Here is a 23,849-nt window from a genome sequence, read left to right on the forward strand (position 1 = left end):
TTTTAAAAATACTTCTTAGCTGAATCTTTTGAATCCCTTTTCCTCAAGGCATTGCTGTTTCTATAAATATTAAAACTAGCATTAGGAAACACGCTCCTTCAGTTCCTTTGCTAGTGGCTCACGTAGTACTCGTTGTTGCAGACCATGCAGTTCTCCATAATTAAAGAAATATGAAGGGGAACAGTTCACACAGGAGCTTTAAGCAGAAATGCCCATTTTTTTTTTTTTTACATCAGGAAGATTATGGTTATCCTTTAAAACCAAGGTTTTCTGGTTGTGTTTTTGCCCAGAAGTAAATTGTCTGTTTTAGTGATTGGAAGGAAAGGCTGCCAGCCGATCTTTTGTGGTGTGCTCAGTGTGTAACTTCTTGTTCAAGCATTCTCTTCCTGCACTCTGACTTCAGGCTTTCACTGTTATCGCTGAGACTGGAAATGGCTGCAGAATACAAATCATATGATAACCATTGGGGAGTTTGTCTTTGTGGTTTTCCAGCACCACCGCCAAACTTCTTGCCTAGAGAGCTGTGTGAGGCTTTTCAATCTGAAACCTTTGAGCAATCCTGTTTTCTTGCCAGCTGGGAGACAGCCACAGGATTGAATTGCAGCAGCCCTTCAAAGACATTAATAAACATTTCCAGTTCTTTGCATCTTTCTGTGGCTTGTTTATTTGTTGATAAAATTTTATGCACAATAATTTGAAACACTAGAATGCATTTTCTTTATACGGATTCTCAAATGTGATGCAAAGAATTTTGAATAGTATTAGTTTAAATGATGAGTCTTTCCCACCTTTTTTTTTATATCACAATTTTTTCCTCTATTTAGTCTAATACTACTGGAAGAAGCTGCCTTAGTGTTCATTCTTCATTCACTGGGTATTCTACAGAAGGTTCATTCCTCATCCCTCTTTAAGGTACTGGATAGTAGCCCATCACACTGACCTTCCATGCTGTTTGTAGAGTAGTTCTAATGTCCCCATGATGAGTGGACTGTGTGGGACAATGGTATCTTGGTTACCATCCTCAAGCAGCTTTTCTCTTTCAGCCCAAAAGTTCCAAACCCTTCTACCACCTTTCACCCAATCAACATGGTCAAGCTTGTCACCAGCCTAGCCTAGCTCCCTACTCTTGGTACCAAGTTCAGTGTTAACTTGCTTTATGTTGTTGTGGTAAGCATTGTAATCAAAACCAACTTAGGTAGGAAAGGGCTTATTTGATCTCACTTTTAAGTTAAAACACTAAACCGGAAAATGCATGAGAAAGGCCTTTGCTTGTCATTATTATATTATTATTATTATTATTATTATTATTATTTCTGATTTATTTGGGATTGTCAAACATGTTTCAACAAAGACTAACATTTTCAATTCACAATGACAAAGGGAGACAATCTAGACAATCTACTGTAAGAGAAATTAGTCTGGCAGAAGTAATGTCAACAGAACCAGTGTTTTAAATTCACCAGAATGTTGAGGCTGTAGCTGAGTGCTTGCTTAATGTGTCCAAGGTTCTCCATATGATTCCTGGCCACACCGAAAAAAAAAAGAAAAAAGAAAGAAAGAAAAAAGAAAAAAACAGGCCCACACATAGATACTGGTACATTCCTATAATTCTAGCACACAGAAAGTAAGGCCAGCAGTAAATCCTCTGTTTAGATTTCTGCCCACCTGGGCTATATGAGAAAAAACAAGCAAGCAAGCAAACAAACAAACACATATATTTATAAGTAGCAACCCTTTAACTAACTATAAGAAATGATTGAAATTAAGACAGCCCTTTCCGGCTCAAATAGGTCAGAAACTTCTCTTTATTTGGAAGGTTAGATTCAGTGATCAGGATCTTCCATCTGGGCTCAATTCCCAGAGCCCACATGGCACCTTACAACTGTAAATAACTCCAGTTCCATGGGATCGAACACCTTCACACCGACAAAACACCAATGAACAAAAACATGAAAATAACTAATAATACTTCATTGCAAAAGAATCAATGTCATCATCATCACACACTAAAACAGTGTATTTACTTATATACACTTCAGTGTATACTTATTTTATGCTTTTTGAGAGGGAAATCTTATTACGGGCCTAGGCTTAAAGTCCTGGTCTTCCGGTTTCCGTTTGTAAGTAGCTAGAATTACAGGCTTGTATGATTGCATACATAGGACACTTTCTTAAGAACCACAATGCTGGAGTTGTAGCCCGGTGGTAAAACACTTACCTTGCATTTGTAAGGCTCAAGGGTCAAGGCTTCAGGTTCAATTCCCAGTATAATCTTTTGCACTCATCTACTTGTTCTCTTTTCAATGTAATAGTTTAATATTTGGTAAAGCAACCTCACTGACACAGAGCATTTTGGTGACCTCAAAGTCAACCCAAAAGCACTTGTGTTTTATAGCCTTATGTTTCTAGTAAGTGGAAAAGAAATGTGCTCTGTCAATAATGACCATTAGATCTGACTCTCTCAATGGTGCAAATTAACTTATATTTACTTTCTGAAATGTAGTGTCCCTTAAGTCTGCTCTATGGTAGGCTTCTAGCTTGACAATAGAAAAAATAATGTCAGCTATATTCCCTGTTAGCCATGTATGCAATGGCAAACATCATGACAACCTGCTACCTCTTGTTTGCATTAGTGTCTGTGAGACTTGTTTTTGACATTAGGCAGTTCAAGTTCTCCATGTGAGCAAGGGGTTTTCAAAGCTTATGGTTTTGTTACATTTCACTGCCTGTGCTTGTTTATATTGTTCTATTCCAGCAAGGGGTCCAGGATGCTTTGGCAAAAGAAGCTCTGGATCTCACACTGGTCCAATTTGCATTTTTTCTTCTGCACATAGAGAACAAAAACAAATTTGCCCATCACAAGCCGACCACCAGATCCGCGCAAGCTCTTTAGTCCTGTTTGCTGCTTTAACTCTCTATATACTAGCAACCATTCAGCTCTTCTACTTCTGTTTTTCACTTAGTTTTTTTCAAGATCTTATCGCTCTTTTGTATTGTTAATAAGGAGCAATCTGTTGGATTGTCAGCATGAGAAAGCCCCAAATACATATTTTATAATTATTAATTTGATTTAAAATATATAGTTCTTTAAAATGATTTCTCAAGTCTGTTTCTAAAAAATGGATAGTGATTTAAAAATCCCAACTACATTCACCATGTGGAAATATAAATGTTGCTTGAAGAAGGCTGGAGAGGGGTTTTATAGAGATCCTAATGTTTTAACATAAATAGCCAGTTACCTAGACAGCACTGAGAAATGACTGCAATACATACCTAATTCCGAGACATATTTGGATGTTAGCCACTTGAATTGGTTTATTTTAATTAAAAAATGTATAGTTATTTTCCTACATGGATTCTAAGGTTAAAATGAACCAGAACTAATGTTTTCTATTTGTACATTAGAAAGTAAGAAGGCATTTTGGTTAGGTTTGGAAGACAATTGTGTTAGATATACATTTTCAGAAAGTGTCTCAAATAGTCCAGGCTGGCTGGGAATTTGATAACTAGCTGAGAATGACCTTGAACTTCTGATTCTCCATCTACTGACTGCTAGGGTCACAGGTATGCTCAGTCAGACCTGGTTTATGAAGTATAGTTTAATGCATGCCAGGCAATCATCCCCCCAAATGACCTACACAAGACCTTCTTTATAGACATTTTGGAAAAAATGTTTTTACCTTTGGTAAATGGTTTCTATCAGTGCTATGCTGAGAGGTGGCAAGTCAGGGTAACATTTGTTTCCTTGATTACCTATACCAGAAAGCTAAGTATGTAGCAAAGTTTCTGAACTGTGTAGTTAATGTGTTATTCTTATATCTTATCTCAAGTAATCTGAGGTCCATAGCTGTTATCTAATATCTTAATCATACTAACTATTTTCAGTGTTTATCAATGTTTATTTTCTGTCTCAGATGAGAATATATTTCCCTGGGTTCACTAGGCAGTTAAGCTAGGATAATTGGTGAACTCTGGGCCAATGTGACACTGTTTTAGGCATGAGGAACACGACACCTAAGGTTTTCCTCTGGACTCCACACATGTGAGCACACAAGTGCAGAAACATTTATACACACATAAAGAAGTATCAGATAATAGCAAAACCCAAATGATTCACATGTGGCATATATCCAAATAGTATCACTATTGCCATCAATGAGATATTAATTATTAATAAGACTAATAAAAATGTAGTACGAGCACTTGAGCTAATTCAGCTAGGCAATTAATCATTTTTCATGGTGCTAATGATGGTGTTTTCTGGCCTCTGCACATCGTGTACCTATCAACAATAATGAAAAATTTGAAATTCTAAGTCAATGGAGTGTTTGTACAATGGCTCAAATCATAGGAAGAGATGTTTACTGACACCTTGCACTACTTCCCAAACTGTATTTCTTGGCACCCAGTCTTTTATCATGCCTATAAAGAGAAAAATACTCTATTATAAAACATTATCTGTATTATGTATTTTAATTTAACTTCAAACTTCATTTCAATACGCAATGAATATAAAAAATCAATGAGTGTTTTAGGGGAGCCAGTACTTTAAAACAGGATACTGTTGAGTCTAGCCACATGTCAGAATTCTCAGTGAGCACATGGCATATGTTACTTATTGGATAGCACACTCCAAGTATTAACAGTAATTAGTTGAATTAAAGAGGGTTGATTTGTAGAGTTTTCTAATAGATTTTGCAATGATCAAAGGTTTTAAATGGGTAGAAATCTGTTCTGTGGGTTTGAAAGAATTTTTATTTCTTATTTTGATGGGATATCAAAGAGACATATTAGTTGAAAGGTGACAAGCTCCATTCTTCTTTCATATGATCTAATTAATGCAAACAAATTAATGGAAAGTTCTCTGTTAATGCATCTGAGATGGGAAGAAAAGTCAGTGGTTTTGTGATAAGTAGTTAAAGTCTTCAGCCTGTGTCAGCCTCCTTGTAACCATGCACATGACTGTGAAACTATCTTCTGTGTTTTAAGGTTTTTAAGTAATGCCTCCTGCTGGTGCAGTCTCTTCACACTTCACTGCACTTCCAAATAAGCGACCCTGCAGCAAGGAAGATTTCATGTGCTGAAGGCTCTGTACCAATTCTCCCCAAATCCATCTATTTAAAAGACAAACGAGTATTATTCACACTTCTAATTTTGGATCCACTAAAGGCATTTGGAGTTGGGGGAGAAATAAGATGCCTGCTGTTCAACTTTCTTTTCCACAAATTCTCTTTACTGAGAGCTTGCATGTTTCTTGCTAAGTTTCCAAAGCACGTTAAATTCCTACTAGAAACTGAGTAACTATAGCACACTATGTAAATAGGAGCCATGAGCAACCGCTCTAAGATGAAAGATGGATACCAGTGCAACCGCCATAGTTGTGAGTGGAGTGCACTATGCCAACAACAGGGACAGAGCAGGATCAGGAGTGGAAAATCCAGCAACACAACACGTTCTTTGAAACGCTATGGCTTCATTCCTGGGTTCTGAATCTCAGCTTGATAAAACTCACTGAGCTGAATGATACCTGTTTGTGAGGCTGTTCTCCACTTTGGAGGATGATTAGAAGAATTTCCATCTTCCCTTCATTAGCAACCACGATCCTCCACAACTCAGTTAAAGAGTGACATGTTAAACATACCTCAAAATTCCCAAATGTCCCCTGGGGAAACAAGACTTGTCTCAACTGAGGGCCAAAGCTTTATTCAAACTCTTAAGTTAGATATTTAAAATATATCATTGTCTTTAAGGTCAGTGCCAAGTTAACTGATTTGATAACTTCATAGACTTTATGTACTTGTAAGAGTTTACAGCCTTTGGGAAATGCAGTAGGTCAAATGATATTCTTTATCTCCTGCCATGCCTTCTCAATCTCAGTGGGTTTTATATTTCACCTTGTCTTCCAATTTAATGTTAAATACTTTATTTTTTCTGGAATTGGTTTGTGTACGAGAATCTCAACTTTCATATCAAATCAGTTGTTACATACATCAACAACAAAGGAAAGGTAGTTCCCTGAACTCTCTTAGATATATGTTCAAGTTTACTGAAATTGATCTACAATGACCCACACTCCCTAAATAAAGTACATAGATTATGTCACTACCATCAATGTGGAAGAATTAGAAGAAAATTTGAGAACTCACATCTTAAGTAATACCACAAAGCTCTCCACCTCCATAAAATATGGTGAATAAACAAAATCTCAAAACAAACTTTGTGTTTTTTTCTTTGTTCCCTTAAAGTAAGCCCAGACAAAGCATTTTAGCACATCTATTTGATGTTATATGAAACATTTGGATAGTTAAAAAATAGTAGTATTCGTAAAGAATAGTGTGGATTCTATTCATTTTGCTTGTATATTTTTTGAATGGTAGCATAAGTTGATATAGGAATGGCAACACAGCAGAAACTAGAGTGGGCAGATTTTTCCTTTCCTGCACTTGGTATACATATGAGGGTGTCAACCTTAGTATAAAATCAATTATGTCATTCCTCTGAGGCCCAAAAGATGTAGCATGCTGTTTAAACTCTCTTAGATATATTTTGAGGGTGTACAGTTCATACAAACTTTTGCAACCTTGGTTATTTGCTTTAACAGAAGTTTTAAAGAGTCATTATTCTAAGTACTGATATTAAAGCTGTCATTTGTTGATAAACTCTATGCTAGGCTAAACAAATGCTCACCCATCTAACACGTAAGGGCTGCTTGAGATGAGGTTACAACCTCCATCTGATACGGAAAAGGAGGCTTCTCGTGTTGAAAATTGCTTGTAGAAAATGATGACTCTGGTAAAAATAAACTACCGTTTATACACTTTGAACTCCGAAATTCAAGTTCATTCTGGTTCTGGGAGGTTTCCTGATTCTCAGGTGACTCTGAGACTCTGAGTGAGACCTGGCCTGATTTCACAGGCCTTTGATTTCAAGGAGGCTAATTTTCTTCTTCTTTTTTTTTTTTTTTTTTTTTGTCAAGGCAGTAGAATTTTGCCAAGAGAAAGAAAGAAGGTAGGAGAAGGAACAGAAAGAGGAGAAAGAAAAAGAGGAGCAGAAGAAAGAGGAAGAGAAGGAGGGGGAGGAGAAGGAAGAGCGGGGCGAGGGGAGGAAGAGGAGGAGGAAGACATTAAACAGTTGTTCAAGTTGGAAGAAGCTGTGGAGAGAGGTGTAGATGGAATGGAGTTGGAAACAGAAACAAATCCTGAGATTCTTGTAGTAGAAACTTTCCAGTTTAAGCTGGTAAGGAATTGTGTATATGTTATGACATGTCCTACCCTGTGTAACCATGTGTTTAAGCCTTTAGAGACCCATTTGAATATTAGGGCTCTAGGTATACCAATATGATCTAGTATTTAAAGAAAACTGATCTTTTCTAACTTTAAAAGAAAAATGTCTGTGTTGAACTTAATGGGTCCTTTAAGGAATTTTATAAGATGTTTTAACTATATTTTCATTGTCCCTTCATGATTTCTCTAAAACCTAAGCCCAGAATAATGTAATTCAATCAGTTTTGTCTATATGTAAACATACTAGGAAAATAAAGGGTAAGGTTTGGTTTTGAGGAGAGTGTCAGCCTATAATTTTACAACAAGAAAAGTAAAAGCAAAAACCCTAATTTTCATGGTATAATTTAAAAATAGCAAACTAGTATTTTTCTCTTTCAGGCCATTCCTGCTAAATATGAATATGTTTTAGAAGACTACAGGATGAATGCAGTTCAGACTGAGGCAAGGACATGCTGAATGGTAAATATTTTAATCCCAAACTTAAGTGTCCAACAGAAGATCAATAGTGAAAACATTTGGGTTGTAGCCCAATCTCAGAAACTATTTATTTGAAATTTCACTTAACTTTAGTTATGATATTTTACAAATAATAGTATATATATATTTCATCTCTTCTAAATGTTAAGTACAAATGGACTATAATTTATCCACATGTTCAACACTATATGTCTACAAAAGGAGAACACTGAAATAGAACAAAACTGTTACTAGCAATGGGAATTCAGACTTGTTTCCCTGAGTGTTTAGTTATATAAAGCAACTCATCTGTGAAATTGGAAATATGTATTGGCTTTGACATAAAAAACTATAAAATCTGATTGAATAGATTACATTTATAGGGTGTCATGTCTACCAAACCATTATTTCAACAGGAAAACATCTTATTATTTCTGATTTAATATTATGTCAGTTTTACATAAATGCTGTATGTTTTCATGTCTGGACTGTAGTTGAGAAGTATAGACACACACATCACAGTATAAACTATATTTGATCAGCCCTCTCCTCTCTAGGACTTTCTTCTACTTGTTCAAGGAAAATGCTAGCTGGTATTATTTAAAACATGGAACAATACATTAATTGAATTCAGAGTTTCTATTTAGAAATTTGTTAGCTTAAACAAATCTCTGTTGTTTTATGACAATTGTCTTTGTGCAAGTAGTATTGACTGACCCCTTTTCTAGCTATGGATTTAAACTAAAATCCATTTGTGGGTGTGCAATACAGAGCTTTAAAACTTAGTAAATGATGGGCACTTACCATCACCATTGCAAATATTTTAAATTTAAAGGTAAAAACCAAGGCTTAAGTAAAACAAAGAAAAGATTAGTAATAGTAATAAAAGTATAAGCAGAACACAAATACATTCATTTTATTATGTTTAGACTAGCCTTTTCTTTTACTATTCTATTATAAGCTATGGCCAACACATGTGTATAAGAACATATGAATAACAGCATCAAAACTGTGTGTCAAACAGGTTAAGTTCCACCTGAAAAAAAGTTTGAAAATGAGACTATACTATTTATTTTTTTAAAATCCCACAAATCTACATCCTTAATATTGACTTAGTTTAAATGTTCTATGCATCCTAGTTCACCTCTTAGGATGATGCTTTCCCCATAATATTTAATACTGCATAAGGTTTCTGTAAAATTTCTTTTTGATCTTGTGAAAACTACTGAATGAAGTCTAAAGGATATTTCACTTCCATAACAGAGCCTTCTTCATCATTTAAGTATAATATGTTTAAGTAAAGATTGAACATGTTTTAACTCTTCCAGAATACATTTTCACCAACACCCTTATTCCTTCCCTTCTGTTACTCTTGCTCTCTCTTTCCCTATCCCCGTTCTCTCTCTGTTCTTTTCAAGTATAATATATAATTTGAAAGGACAGGGAGAGAAAAAGAGAAGAAAAATGGAAAAGAGAAGATGACTAAGGGAGAGGAGGGAACTTTAACATAGAATTTCTTTTCTTTCTGTTCTATGCGCTAAAATTGGCATATTCTTTATAAAAGATTAACACGATCTCTCAGACTATTTTCTAGTTCAAATTATTTGGTCTTCCCAATTAATTGTAGAGCAAGGAGGTATGAAAATCTCACTTCAATGTGTGATCCTGTTTTTTTTTTTCTTCAGATTAATTCTTTTTTGGCAGTGTGGACTAAATGTGTATGGAGGAGACTACTTTATGTTAAATCATATTAAATCTGGGACTGTTATTTTAGCAACATTTGTTTCCTTCTTGGAGCAGTAAAGTCTAAAAGCAGAGAAAGGCAATCTGAGTGCATATTTCGTAGGCTTCTTATTCATTATTCATGCATGCCATTAGAAACAGAAGGAATGTATACACAAGGACACTCGTTCAGATATGTGTTCTGAGCAGTATATGAAGCCTCTACCTCAAAGGTGCTCTTTCAGTGAGTTGAAATGTTGTTCACTGAGGATAGCAGAAGGCCTTCCTTGGCAAGGTATTACAGTAATGCCCCTGAGGGTCCTAAGATCCACTAGAGTTTAAGTTTCCACCCTGTGAATTAGGTCAACAGCACTTCCTCCTAAAATAATTTGAGTGAGAGTTGTCTTTGAGAAGTTTCAAACTAGGTTTGCTCTATGTGTTTCATAAACCTTTAAAATGTAAAATAGGAAATAAAGTTGAAAGCTATTCAATTTTGGGGCATTTACAGCACTTTTTTTTTTGAGTGAAACAGGATTTATGATTGTTGCAAGAATGTGTAGCTGATTCAGGGCTTTAACTTAGTGGATGTGCACAGAAAAGTTTGTGGTTACTTAATCAAAATTCATTTATAAAAATGAGGGGTATAGCTTCTTCTTCTACAACAACAAAAAGTGATTATTGTTATAGCTCTTTTTGTATAACATTTACAAGAAAACAAATAATGTGGGTGTGAAAGCACAGCATGCAATTTAAGAATAAGGCTGTAAATATTTTTTCATTAAATTATGTTTTTCCGTGACGTGTACAATTCGAATAATGAATAAGACCTTAGTAATGAAGCTGATAAAGCTGAATGTTGAAGTGACTTCCTTTTTCCAACTTCTACATGTATCTTAGACTTGTATTTATCAACTTAAGAATACACTTTCCAGAGTTATCCACTGCTCATGATGTATACTGTCATTGTTGGAAAGATTGCAACAAAATTAAATAATTTTATATCTATTATGTATTTAATAAACTGTGCTTGAACAACTGGGAATCTTGGGCCCCAGTATTAAGACAATCTGTATAACTCCAATTTGAGAATACATCATCAAGGAATTTTTTCTGTGCTGAGATTCACCATTCCACTGATGTGTAGTTGCATGGTGATTAAAAGTCACTTAGCCATTTTCTTATTAAGCTGAACAATGGTCATAGCACTTGAGAAGGAATGGATTTATTATGAATTAGAAACGTGTAAGCCTGGCATTTAGAAGATAACTTTAGAAGTGGTCATCTGCTAAAAACATTTAAGCCTTATAGTATATGTTGTAGAAAAAAACATTTATGTTTTCTGCATGAGCTTAATAATTTCAAATTCCATTAATTATTTTGAAAACAGTTACAAATAAATACACATTATGTTCCAGCAACGTTTTGAGTTAATCTGCATTTTTTTTGCTTTTATGCAATTTTAATTACATGCAAGTATTCTAGGTTGAGGGTCTAGCAATACAATAGATGCAAATAGTCAAGGAGCAAACAAGACAATAAACACAAATAGTCACAGAACAAGCAAGGCAAAGTCCCATCATCAATTCCTGTGATCACTGTTTCTAAGGGCTTATCAGGATAACCAAAATATTTGAGCCTACTTCCCTGTCCTAGTCCAAAGTCATTTTCATGCCTGAATCCTACTTCTTTGTTCTAGCCTAAGATTTAGATTCCTGCCTGAAATTACTTCTTTGTTCTAGCCAAAGATTTAGATTCCTGCCTGAAGCCCATTTCCTTGACCTTGGCTAATGTCAGATTCCTACCAAGCAGCCCCAAAAGCTCTCCACATCTCCCCCTTTTTTATTTCATAAACAAGATTGAGTCTGTCTTAGGTCATTATGACAAGAATGTCTTCCTTACCCATCATGGAATATGTATTATTAAAAGCAATACACTTATGTCTTAGGTTGGTAAGGCTCTGTGCAGAATCTTACCTGTCCTTGGCTTGCCAATCTGTTAAATTAATAACTCTCTATGGGGTTCTATTTTCAAGTTGTTAAAGACAATCTTTAGCATGATGGGCAGGAATAAAATTATTCCCAGGACAAAAAGGGCTAGCGTGATCAAGCTGTATATGCCATTCTTGAAGCTTGACTAAAATGGAAATACTGACCTCAGGCCATGGATAATTTTATCCTCAGTATCTGATTATGAATTTAATCTACATTTTAAAAACAGTAAACATGGCTGGGGAGATGGCTCAGTAGGTAAAGGCTCTTGCTGTCAAGCCTGACAACTTGATTTCTACCCCTGGACCCACATATTAGAAAGAGAATGAGTGTCTGTAGGTCCTGTGAACATCATCACACACATTGAAATACAAATTAGCAAATAATCACTGTAATTACAGGATTTAAGTTTTTTCGTATCCTTTGTTAAAGCTAGCAGATGTTTTAAGCTTAAAATCAATAAGATAAAGAACAACTGTTATGACTATCTTGAAATGAGTAACCACTGTATGGTTACTTGAACTCCAAATGAGCATCATCTTTTCGATGCTTTTTGTAACCCTGAAGCCACAGTCCAACCTCACTTCCCCCTATGTGTGCTGAAACTGCCTTCAATGTGATGACTTCCAAACTGTGGACTGAGATAGAACTCAGAGACAGGAGGAGTATGATAACTCAAATGCTCTTGTTATATTTAGTTACAGAATATTTAGATCCAGAGAAATACAATTTAACACTACTTAAACCTTTAAGAAAAGAAAAGGAAAATATTGGCTTTTTAAGACCTGACTTCAAATACATTAACAATTAGGTAGGACATTTGTTTCACATTATTGAAGACAAATATATTTATATCCCTATGTTTTTTATTCACCATACTGTATAGCAAGAATGGTATCTTGAATTATTAGTTTTGAAATACCATTTACTGTTTTGCCATAAAGATGTACTTATATTATCTGTACCTGATTTAGGTATAGGAAAAAAAAGAAGTTCCAAATGAATTCTAAGATTGTGGAGAAAGACAGTTCTTTCAAAGAGAGTGGCTTATGCCATAGCTAAAGAATAGAGTAACTTGGGGTCTACTGTGTGATTCTAATTGATTCTCATGCACAGCTCTTAATTGTTTCCCACAATGGAAACTTTTTTCTGCAACTGTCTGTCATTACGTTCATGTGAATCAGACATGTGACTCATGAGGTTTTGGGTACCAGATGGTTATGAGGAATGAAGCACAGAGAAAATTCATGACTCTTTGTTGTCAGAGATGTCATAATTCAATAACAGTAATCTCTGTCACTTCAGAATCAATTTCTGTGTGTCTGGGAAAACCATAAGCCTTACTGTACCATTGCCCAAGGTCATTCATTGGTCAAAAGCTTTTTCTCTTTGTTGAGGTTTAATATTGGGTCTCCCTGATGCTAAGTAGCACTGGAACCTATAAATGTATTTAAATACAGTTTTGTCTTCAGGAGTCTCCAATAGGTTCTAAACTATACTAATATAACCACGTTAAGTATTTTTTTCAAAATATAAACACTAGATAATTAAGTAAAAATAAAATGCAGTACAGAAGTTCCAGTTAGGAACAGAAATGAATTCTAAACTATGCTAATTCCAAACTAGGAAAAAAAAACATGTATAAACTCTCAAATACTACAGAAATATCCATCTTCAAGATAATTTTTATTTATGAGAAATGGTTTTAAACTGATAACTAGTTCTCAGTCTTTCTATATAAAAGCGCTTGCAATAAAAAAAACATATGACCTGGAATAAACTCAGAATAGACACTAACTGGAGCTCAGTCTCCAGCTGCTTTCAATCTGCTGCGTGTAGAAATGACTACATGCAGCTCTTTCCTGTCAGTCTGCTCAAAGACAATCATAGTGAAGATGACAGAAGGTAGTTTTGTGTGGTTTGATGGAAGCAAAGCTGCTTTCTACCCTAATGAAATTTTGAAGTAAATTGTAAGTTCCATCATTTCTAATTTTTTATTTTGAGAAAAGTCGGGCAGTGTAAGTTCTTCATTGTTTAATTGCTCACTTGAAAATTTAAATTTGGTACAGACTCCTAACTTCAAAAGTAAACTTTGAAAAGCCAGCAACATTTTACAAAACAGTGCCCAGCTAATCTATATTCTTTAAACTTCTCATGACATTATGACAAATCTTTCATAGATAGTAACCCCTATCAAAACAAATATTTCTTACTCATGATCACAAGTAAACTTACCTATTAAGAAGGAGAAGTTATATTTAAAAAATTACTGTTTCATCTTCCAGGAGTAATAGTGAATGACTTTAACACTTGAGAGGCAAGGGCAGGTGGATCTCTGGAGTTCAAGTCCAGCACATTCTGGATAGTGAAGTTCTAGGCCAGCTGAGACTACATAGTGAGATCCTGTTTCAAAAAAAAACAAAAAACAAAAAACAAAAAACAAAAAAAACAAACCCTTGCCTGGGGCAAGGGTTGGAGACTTGTTTTAAAGAATTCAAGAGTTGGATTGCTCTGTCTCTCTTCTAACCAGAATCCAGAAAAATCTGTATTGATTTACGGTGCCTTCTCGTACCTCTTTGTTCAAGTAGAATACTAATGCTAAATTTGCAGTTTCCATTTCTGCATCATCAGGGCACACTGATGCTTTCTGACAAAGCTTCCAGCTGAAGTATTCTGATAGGGTGAGTAAGGCCAGGGGGCTGAGTCCTGCCTTGTAGTCCAGCAAAACCAGCCACATAATGGGTGTAAATCCAGTTAAAAATTTGTTATCATGTTGCTATTGGTCTCATTTATATGAGGCATATATTTTAAACATCACAATATTGCTTACTTTAAATATCCATTAAGAAAGCCAAGGACAGATTTTTGAATTTTTTTCAGCATTTTCTTCTCCGTGGTGTGCAAAATTTGTCAGTGACACATGTAAAAGCTGTGAAGAAATCAGTTTCTAAGGACAGTGAAATATTGATAAAAGCACAACATAATGAAAAATGCTGTGAAAAAGTTAACACCAGGAAATAAAAAAATAACCAAACAAAAACAGCTAGCCACATGACTTATGTGTTAGCACGATACATTAAGCAAGTTATCTTATTTCAAATTTTTATAGTTTGAGGTGCTTTTCTTAATTCCCCTTTCTTAGTGTTCCTATGACTAATGTTAATTTTCCTCTCCTTACATGTGATAACTGGACAGTGAAATATATTAAGCCTTTTAGAGCAAGTGATGGAGCTGTCATCATCATCATCATCATCATCATCATCATCATCATCTCTAGCATCTATTTATCTCTACTTGTCTGTTTATCATCTATCTATCTATCTATCTATCTATCTATCTATCTATCAATCATCTATCTATCTATCAGCTATCTATCTATGTATCTATCTATCTATCTATCTATCTATCTATCTATCTATCTATCCCTATCATTTATTATAAGCCTCTGAGGATATTTATTCACATAAAGGATGACTAAATACATGAATAACATATCAACCACTTCATCTAATACATAGGTTCATTCTCATTTCACCAAAGAAAATCAGATTGTTTTTCCCTTTTGCAATGAGAAAAATGAGATATTTCTAGTGTATACAGTGTATTTACTTCTGTTAATTTTTCTCAGTTTTGAGTTCCTTTCCCATCCCCCCTCCTCCTGCTTCTATGAGGATGTGCCTCCACCCATCTGCCCACTCCCACTTCCCCACCCTTGAATTCCCCCACACTGGAGCACCCAGCCTTCATGGGACCAAAGATCTCCTCTCCCATCTATGCTGGACAAGGCCCTCCTCCCCTACATATACAGCTGGAGCCATGGGTCCCTCCCTATGTGCTCCCAGGCTGGTGGTTTAGACTCTGGGAGCTCTGATTAGTTGGAATTGTTGCTCTCCCCATGGGGCCTCAAACCAGTCTTGAGTTCCTTAACTAGATATCAGAGAGCTAATTTATGAATGAATGGTAAGCAGGTAAGCATGTAACTTCTTTACAGATTCCTTTCTTCCAGTACTCTTTTATGACAAAATTGGTTTTTTTTGTCTTTTTGGGTTTTTTTTTTGTTTTGTTTTTTTGTTTTTTTAGTTTCAGATGATTGGTGAGTTTTCTGGACACATTTTAGTGATGATTATTAACAGAGCAAGATCAAGCTCTGTTCGAGTTACAAGATTTTGTCTAAAAAATGTAACATAAAGACAAAATAACAGTCATATTAAGAAAATAAAATATTTGTAGAGTTTATTAATGATACTTCTATAAATGAGTTTAATGTGTAAGTCAGAATTGGGCAACATGTTCAGTTGTTTGATTTAGATATTGTTGGAAAGTAGAACATGTTTCCATTTGCAAAACCCTTTCCTCAGTCTGTGACTGGACGTCTTGCCATACCTACTTAACTATTGGAGGGACTACATTACTGCAGAATTATTCCTTCTGTGGAGTATCAGTAAACATTGTTAACTGAGAGCACTAAATATTATTCATTTCCCATAATGCCATTTTCTTCCTCTATTTCCCATGTAACTCCAGATATCTAGGAAAGAAAATGCATTTGTGCAAAAGAAACTTGTCATTAAATAATCACAAAAAATAGATTTTTGAAGAGCTTTAATTTAGATGGTATATGAAAATTAAGAAGGCACTTAAATGCTAATGTTGGCAGTGATTTGGGGATAATAGTTGTTTAAAAGCTCCAAATTAAGTATTTAAAAACTTTTATTTCTTATTTAGTTGCTTGGTTATTTAAGCATGTCAGTTAGCTTCCTATATTTGGAGAAAAAAGACAATAGAGAAAGCACACTGCATATGTATCATTTAATGTATACTAATACAGACACACTTGCTTTGCTCAAAATATTTTAATGCATTGGGAATAATAGATATAAAGTCTCTAACTTGCTAATTGATACCTGTGAGCTCATGCCATGTGATCAGTGCCACCAATTCTCTTCTTTCTGTAAGTATTCTTTCAGTCAGATTCTAATTCATACAACTAATAGGTCCTACTTAGTATGTGTTAGTAACTAAATTAGAGAATAGAGATAGTAAGATAATAGTGAAAATACCAAACTGACTCAGTTCTTCCCTGATATTGTTTTAGTGATATGTACTGCTTTATGGTATTATTTTATTTTCAACATGTGTGCAACCATTATTAACTTTTGGCTTCTTTATAGTAAGCAACATATGTTAAAAATCATTTGTAATCCTCAGAGCTATATGTCTCACTAAACTAATCTGAAACCAATCATAAGTATTTTATAGGTATATAAAGAGGACTGCAAACTACGGTTCATTATTAGAAAGTGTATGACTTTACCTTGCCTGAAATTACATGAAGAATGTTCAAAGTATTGGCCTCTCAAAACATAAACTCAAAAGTTTCTGGTAAATGAATGGCAGTGACTATTACTATCATATTATAGTTTGGTAAATAACGGAATAGTGAGAAGATGAAAATGCCAAGTTGGAACATTAGACTAAATCCTGCTACTTTCTGTTCCCCCTTCAAATCCTCAGATACACAAATCAATAATGTTTTCATATTATTTTCTATGCTAAATACAAAGCTGTACAATGCATGGATTTCTAAATTCCAATCATGGCTCTTGTTTTATTCTAGACTGGGTTTTTCTGTATAGCTCTGGTGATCCTAGAACACACTCTGTAGACCAGGTTGTCCTCAAACTCAGAGTTCAGCCTGCCTCTGCCTGCAGAGTGATGAGATTAAAGGTGTGCAGCACCATCTCTCAGCCTTATATTCATTTTTTTAAAGTTGTTGATCAAGAGAAACACCAGTCTTCCCTTCTTCATTGTTTACTTTTGTAGTGGGAGAGGGAGGTGTCTCAACCAAAGAGAGCAATTCAGCACCATGGATAGAAAACTCCAGACACTGTAAGAGCTACAAAGAACCATTTCCTTGTGTTAGAGTTTAAGAAATAAATTTAGAAAACAAACAGGCAAATAAAAACAAAGAAAGTAACCAGAATGACGAAGAAATAAACAACAACAAGAAAAACACACAAAAAAACACAAACACAAAACAAAACCCATTAAACACTAAGGAGCTGGGTGAGTGAGGAAGTAGGGATAATCTGGGACAAGTGGTGGGAAGAAGCCATGATCAGAATATATTGTGTGATAGAAATATTTTCAGTAATTAAAAAAACAGCCTTAGGTGTGAGCTGTTTTGTAGATAGATCAGTTTGGACTGTACTTCACAACTCTGTATTTTGATTATGTTCTTCTATAATAGTCTCCAATCTGTTGCAAAGAGTAATTTCTTTAATGTGGATTTGAGACTACAGTTATCTGTGGGTGTAAGGACAAATGTTTAGAATGTAGTTAAGGATTGTGTCACTTTAGTTAAGTGACATTTGTGGGTACTCCACAAAGATCCAGGACTTTATTAACTTTGCTAGGTTTTCCAACACCAGGAGTGGTTATCTTGAGTGAGTTCTGAGTTCAATTAGAGAGTTATTGGTTACTTCCAGGATATGTGTGTCATTATTCTACACTTTCTTCAGGTTATCGTACCGTGATGGTTGTTGTGGTTCATAAGCATCATAGCTGTGCAGAACAGTTGGCTGCTTCCCTACTTTGGAAGCTTACCTGATGCTCTCTGGCACCATGAAATGTAGTTCAATTTTAGCTCAAGGGCCTCTGGGTTCTGTATCCGAAGTTCATGGTTCCTATTGATAAAGATCAGTAGGAACTTATCTTTCTTGCCCCAGAGGGGTAAGGAAACCAAGAGCAATAACAATAGCTTATAATGCTTTGCAGGCTTTCTTGAACAATCCTGACCAAGAATTCAAAACAGGGCTTCTCATGCCTGGTACTGTGGTTTTTGTTATGTGTCTTTGGCTTTTAGAAGGAGCATTGTTGGCCCAGATGAGAGAATTCATGGACCATTACAAAAGAGGAGTGGGAAAGATTGTAAAAGCCAGAGAATCAGAGAGTTTGGTGTGAGTTTGTGTCTCTTAGGAATGTTAGAAGCTACACCTGTAAAGTCTTAACTAACGTGACTGCCCAATTTTGAGCTGAATAAGGACAACATCAATAAACATGCTAATCTTCAACCTAGCATGAAGAACTATAGGTAACTAAGGAAGGTGAAAAGCTCTTCCTAGGGAAGAGCACACTATTTGATTATCCAATAATGAATGATCAGTCTTAAAACATACATATAAATAAAATGATACAGACTGAGCAGGTACTTACGTATTTAAGAGTATATGCATATATACATATATGTATGTAACAACAACTGGTGAGAATGGATGCAACGAATTTGAAAGAGAACAAGAAGGGGCACACAGGATTGCTTGGGGGAAAGAAAGGGAATGATAAATGATGTAATTATATTGTAATCTCAAAATATAAAAGAAATAATTACAAAAAGAAATAACCTTAGAGTAGCCACCTTTCTTTTTAAGATGCCAAGAACCAAAAGGATATGGAAGGATATTCATCTAGGTGATGTAAAGTTTACAAGTCTACCCCTTGCTATCTTATGGAAACATAATGGCCCTTTTAAAAGCATGCATCATTTTAATAAATACATTAAAATGTCATTAGGTTTAATAGCACCTACTCACTCAGACCATTATTCTGTACCTTTTAAAGTTAGTTTAATGTGTATTAATGGTGTGAAATTGATGAAATTACAAAGTGAGTTTCCCTGGGCACCAAGTTAAACCAAGAAAGTAAGGAGAAGACTGGTTAATATTACCCTCTACCTGACTTTTCATTCATATTACAAAATTATGTCATTTTGCCCCAGGGAAAGAAAATGCACTGTTAGTAGAATTAACCTAACGTGATTTTATGTTTTTAACTCAAGAAACTGTCTTTGGTTGGGTCATCAAAAGTTCATCATTTTCTTTGGGGAATACAATAGAATGTTCTCTTTTGAGATTGAATTCATATTTTATATATTTATTTGTTTGAGAAATAGATAACTTATTATTGTCTTTTCTTTCTCTATTTCAGCTTAGAGGGCCATTCAAGATGTTATTATTTTACATTATCTATTTCATTCTACTACTAATTGTTATGGTCAATAACAATGTTTAGCTAGTTAAATATTTGAGCTAAACATTATGATAATGAAAGTTATTACTACTAATATAACTGTGAATAATGGAAAAATCCAGAGTTTTGATTTTAGAAGCATGTGATACAGTAACACTTCATTTCAGAGTATCAAGGAGATTAGAAATGAATTTTAACTATGTCTCGCAGAAATATTAAGAAACAAACAAAATATCTGTTTATTTAAATTATATTTGAAGGATACAAGAGTAATTTAAAAGTAAAAACTGCAGAACAAAGCTTATAAGTGAGACTTAGACTGGATGATATATGAAAGCACTTAGTTCATTTGAAAGGCAAATAATGTGACCAGGCTTTATAGTGACATCTTTTACCATAGAACAGAATCATGGCACCACTGTAAACATCTAAAGAACCCTGGAGAAGAGAAAAGACATCTGCACCCTCAAAAAAAAAATCAATGTAGAAAGGAAACATCTAATTTTTCTGTTTCAAAAGCTACGGAAGGAAAAGAGCTTCTAAAACTATAGAGACTTAAATACTTTTATTTTAGTAATAGTTAAATATTTGCATATTTATTTTATTTACATTTTAATTTAAATATTTAAGTGCAGTATTTAAGTATTTTAAATATTTAAAATTTTATCTGACAATTTAAGCAGTGCATTTTGAACACTTAATAAAAAAAAAAAGACATTGGTACTTAGAGATCGGCTTTTGTTAAAAGGAATGTCTGGGTCATTAGTAACTCACTCTATTTTTACTCCTGTATCTACAGATGGAACGGGACTAGCACATTTGGAAGGTGGTCTAGGGTATAAGTCACGAAGCTTAGACACTTTTGTTTAAAGTAGTCAATACATATGTGTTGCGGGAAATAAAAAATCAAACCCTCTAACTTCCCATGCTACTGCTGGGCACTCTCTGTCCTCACTGGTGAGGTCCTGCTGGGATACTCTAGGCTGGCCACCAACTCTCCAATGTTGCTGGAGCTCCCGCTGCCATGCCAACCCCATGCAACAATCATCCATCTCGTGGTCAGCTGCCACAGTACCCATTTACAGGTAGAAAACAAAACTCTAGAAGCTCATAATTAACAAAGTCAGATTTATGTATCAATAAATTCACAATTCACAAGATGCCTACACAGTAATTCCTGGTCCAATTGATAATGATACAAGTTGCCCAACTAGGTTAGACAAGTTATCCCAGTTATTCTAACCTTATAAAACATTCATAACTACTGGAGGCTATTTAAAGCCACACTGGTTCTGAACCATCCTATCCTTCCATTTCCATATTGGCTTCTCCTCCTTCCCCTCCCTCCCTTCCTCCCTCCTCCTTCCCTCCCTCCCCCTCTCTCTCTCTCTCTCTCTCTCTCTCTCTCTCTCTCTCTCTCTCTCTCTCTCTCTCTCCAAAGCCTAGCTCTATCTCCCTTTTCCCTGTCCAATTGCAGGCTTCCTGACACACATATGAGCCATCAGCAGAAAAACAGTGGATACCCTCTGTAGAAAGGCCTGGCCCTCACTAGAATGTGCCAGGCCTAATGAAGCTAGAAATTTGGATTTCTAAAAGCAAATTCTCTTGAGTTTTAAAGATATTTTTACTTCAACCTTTTATAAGTGAATGTCTTCCTGGTTTTTAAATGAAGTAAATACATTTGGGAAATGAAGGTAGCCATAGACAGCCATTTTGGGACATGTGGGAAGTGTGTGCTTCAGCAAGGCATCTGGAAAGATTCACACGATATTATTTCTGAGAATTTCTGGCTGGGTGCACTAGATATACTGTGATTTGTGTAAGTTCTGAGCTAATTTCAGTATAAAGATCCTGACTTTTTCCTATTGCTGCCAAGGGCTGCCCTAGCACAGAACTTCACCAGTGACAACCAGGCTGTTTGCAAGACCAGTTGAAAAGTAGTTAGGAGTCAGTTATGTGGCTTAGTATCAATACTTTCTCCTGTTGTTGTGTGGAATGAGGTTGTTCTCTCTCATTACCCCCTGGAGCATGGGCCTCAAAGTCCACACATGGACTTTTTCATGTGTTCTCTCCTAGTGTACCAAGTGTACAACAGGAGGTACAGAAAAGATTTTAGATGATTCCCAGATAACTGTTTAAAGTTATGTATGCAGTTTTTACAATTATAACATATAAAAGCTGATATTTTGTGCATTTAAGTACATAGATAAAGTCTGATAAAACAGTGTATTTAACTAATATTAAGTGTTTAAGTAGCTTATATTCATCGATCATGGAAATTATAAAGGACACTGGTTAAACTGGCATTCTCAGAGTCCTGTCTTTCCTATGCAGAAAGCCTACAAAGAAGATTTGTCTAGAAGTGCGAAGAATTTAGTCTACAGGACTGCTTTAAAATCACATTAGTGTACTGTGGGGCTTCTTTCATTGGTTGTCAACTTTCAAAGCAGAGACTCCTTAAAAGGATAGATATTAAAATTCAACTTTGATTTATATTCCTGATGTTTTTATAAAGAAGGAAGCATTTATGAGCACAATTTTTTCCTGTAGAAAATATGCCCCCTCCTATCAATTCTGCAAGGAGGTGACTGTGCATTCAGGTGCCTGAGGTACAGAAAATATTCTGTTAAAATGAAAGGAAAATTATAGACTTGTAGAGAGAATATCTTGTTTCTATATGGTTGTCTCACCTGTCAATTAAAAAAAAACAAAAACAAAAAGTAAAACAAAACAAAAAACTATGGCCTATAGGAAAGGAAAAAATAAAAGGTGGACTATCCAGGAGGCAAAAAGAATTCTGTGATAGAGTCATACTCAGGAGATTTGCCCAGGGAAGATGTGATAAGACAGACACAGGTAATCAGCCTTGTGGCAGAATGTAGACTAAAGTAAATGAGTTTTATTAAATTATGATCTAGAGAGAGAAGAGCCTATCTATATGGCCAGGGTATTTGTAAATATATTTTCAGTCTGAGCCTTATTTCTGGGAGCATGGGGATGAGAGGTAGAAAGAACAAAATTCTATATAGACTCAGTAGCTTATTATTTTCAATCAGAAAAATATACTAGGAAAGGAAAGCATACAGGCTGCTAACTTAACACAGGATGCATTTCTGAGATTATTTGCTCCCCATTTCCCCAAGATTAAGGAAAAATCCCCCAAACCACTGAATAAACTGCTAAAATACTATTGAATTACTCTATGTCGGTATCCTGCATGAGTACTAATATCTAAGAATATGTATTCTATAATTCAACAGCTTATATACAAAAGTTGGTCTTTAAAAACACCAGTAAAGAATGCAAATATTATTTTCTATAACAAATATTTTAAGTATTCAGCAAATGCCTGATATATATACATACATATATACATATATATATATATATATATATATATATATAATATTTGGAATTTGATGTGTTTGTAAAATGACCTTAAAGAAAAAGACTTTTATTGTGAAATAATTATAATCTCATAGGAAGTAGAAAGGAAAGGGAGAGACGTCCCATATACCCTTCATCTAATTTTTTTTCCAAGCAACTATATTGTATAGATAACATCATCAAGAAATTGCCATTGTATATTATGTCTAAAGATCTGACATTTTGTCATGGGCATAGGTTTGTCAAACCGTCACAATCAGGATGCACAAGCACGCATCATCTCAGAGTTTATCCTCACCCTGTTCCTTTGGAGCCATACTTCTCTAACACTGTAGCTAAGCTCAGCAAATCATTTCTACTTTATAAAATCACTTACAGAAATATACGGAAACTTCTATGTCTGGACTTTACGGCATGCTGGTTTGAAATTTGCCGTTGGCTAATTAGTCACCCCTGTTGACTTTTTCGGCCAGCCTTAGTTGCTCATTAACAAAGTTAGTCTGGAAATTGTGATGTGTTTCATCAGATAAAGTTGCTTGCCTCCAAGCCCACTAACCAGAGCTTCACCCCCAAATCAATAAGATAGAAGGAAAGAGCCAACTCCTAAGTTACCCTAGGAGCTCTACATAAGCTCCAGGAGATGCATGCACCAAAGTACACATGCATGTGCACACAAAAATAAATAAATAAATAAATATGAAATTGGAATCCAGTAGTTTTCAGAGTGGCACATTTAATGTATCTGGTTGTTTAGTTTTATTAAGGTATTACCCTAAGGACTGTAACTATAAAGTCCACATCAAGTGAATGACATAGAACTTAAAATAGATTGAACAGTACGCTTTACATGAATTTTCATTTAAACAGTGCTATTGTCAAAGAAACCGAAATATGCATGATAGTAATATGCTGCTTTCCAAGTGACAAACGTACTATTCTCTCAAATGCCACATGGAGAAATTTTGGCACAGAAAGCCTGCTTGGT

General features: G+C 35.1%; 1 pseudogene across 1 annotated transcript in view; it reads left to right on the top strand.

Annotated features, from left to right (window-relative positions):
- Window positions 1-23,849, top strand: part of LOC114620372 — a 117,546-nt pseudogene that overhangs the window by 7,755 nt on the left and 85,942 nt on the right. The window contains exon 2 of the transcript XR_003711312.1: window positions 7,662-7,742. The product of XR_003711312.1 is annotated as a protein SMG5 pseudogene (transcript). The remainder of the gene's footprint in view (window positions 1-7,661; window positions 7,743-23,849) is intronic.

Source organism: Grammomys surdaster, unplaced genomic scaffold (assembly GCF_004785775.1).
Source record: "Grammomys surdaster isolate TR1022 unplaced genomic scaffold, NIH_TR_1.0 63, whole genome shotgun sequence".
Taxonomy (NCBI): Eukaryota; Metazoa; Chordata; class Mammalia; order Rodentia; family Muridae; genus Grammomys; species Grammomys surdaster.